Source organism: Grampus griseus (genome assembly GCF_964374135.1).
Source record: "Grampus griseus genome assembly, chromosome: 3".
NCBI classification, from domain to species: Eukaryota; Metazoa; Chordata; class Mammalia; order Artiodactyla; family Delphinidae; genus Grampus; species Grampus griseus.
Window position 1 is genome coordinate 158,567,040 of NC_139019.1, and position 1,646 is coordinate 158,568,685.

At 54.3% G+C, this 1,646-nt stretch overlaps 1 pseudogene across 1 annotated transcript; it reads left to right on the top strand.

Annotated features, from left to right (window-relative positions):
• The first annotated feature begins 270 nt into the window (after positions 1-270).
• LOC309820184 (olfactory receptor 2M3-like) lies at positions 271-1,195 on the top strand (annotated as a pseudogene). The gene has a single exon. The product of its transcript is annotated as an olfactory receptor 2M3-like (transcript).
• The last annotated feature ends 451 nt before the right edge of the window (positions 1,196-1,646 follow it).

Sequence of the window (1,646 nt, forward strand, 5' to 3'; positions counted from 1 at the left end):
AACCCCTTCTCTCTCTCCCTTGCATTCTCTGACCCTCCTCCTCTGGGGGCTTGCTCCCTGGTCTTTCAAGAGAAATAAGATCAAATCCTGAGGACCTCTGAGAGCAAATGGATATTCACTGCAGAAGGAAAGGATGGAGCTATGACGGTGCGCTGGGCACTGCCCTGTAGAAGAGACAGGAGGCAGTTATCTTCCTTGTATGAGGCAGATGCCAGGTAAGTTGCTTTGTCCTTATGCTTGCTCCTCTATTTTTTCTTCAGGGCCAAGGCCATGGATGTGTGGAACCACACCGCCCTAGCGGATTTCATCCTTTTGGGTCTGTTCAGCTACTCACCATATGATTTCTTCCTTTTTTCCCTCGTCCTCTGGCCTCTGCTGCCGCCCTGGCTGGCAACATCCTCTTCTTCCTGCTCATACAAGCCGATAGGTGCCTGCACACCCCGATGCACGTTTTTCTCAGCCAGCTCTCTATCATGGACCTGACCCTGAATGACACGGTAGTACCCAAGATGACAGCCAACTTCCTCTCGGGCAGTAAGTTCATCTCTCAGGGTGGCTGCGCAGTCAGGTCTTCTTAGTGGTCACGGTAGGAGGAGCTGAGTGCTTCCTCCTAGTGTCATGGCCTATGACAGGTACGCGGCAGTGTGTCACCCCCCTGCGGTACCCTACGCTCATGAACTGGAAGGCCTGTTGTCTGATGACCCTGGTGTCCTGGATGGTTGGAGTGGCCGACAGCGTGATTGACATGGGCGTGGTCTTCCGCTTCCCCTACTGCGGCTCTCTACAGGTGGATCGCTTTTTCTGTGAGATCCCCGCCCTGCTGAGGCTCTCTTGTGCTGACACCTCGCTCTTCCAGGACTTCATCTACGCTTGCTGTGTGGTCATGCGGCTTCTGGGGGTCACTGTGGCTTCCCATGCCCGGGTCCTCACGGCTGTGATTAGCATGCCTTCTACTGAGGGGAAACAGAAGGCTCTGACCACTTGCTCCTCCCACCTGGCTGTGGTGGGCCTTTACTATGGGGGAGGCACATTTAACTACATGCAGAAGGCTTCTGCTGGAACACCAGCGGGAGACAGAGCCACCTCCACCTTCTACACCATCTTTGTGCCGATGCTCAACCCACTCATTTACAGTCTGAGGAACAGGGAGGTAATGAGGGCCCGGAAGAGGGTGCTGGGGAGATGGAGAGTGTAGACACGCCCACCCTTTTGGGGCTTCCTCTCTTGTTCTGCTCCTTCCTCTGCAGCTCAGGGGCTCTTGTGGCTCATGGTCCTCCTCTCTACTCTTTGGACCCTTCTGGCTGGTTGGGTTGAGGCTATGAGCTGAGCAATCTGAAAACATTTGGATTGAAGAGGTCAAGGAAACAGATGGTAAGTGATCAGTTTTACAGTGAATCTTTCCTCCACTGAGCACCCCTATTTCTGTCCAATGAAGGCAGATACATAGATACATTAGTTACCTTTTCTCCAAAATTGCTAGGGGCAGTCTTTCTTCTGAATTGCATGTTAAAAGTGAGCAAGGAGGGCTTCCCTGGTGGCGCAGTGGTTGGCAGTCCGCCTGCCGATGCAGGGGACGTGGGTTCGTGCCCCGGTCCGGGAGGATCTCACATGCCGCAGAGGTGTTGGGCCCGTGAGCCATGGCCGCT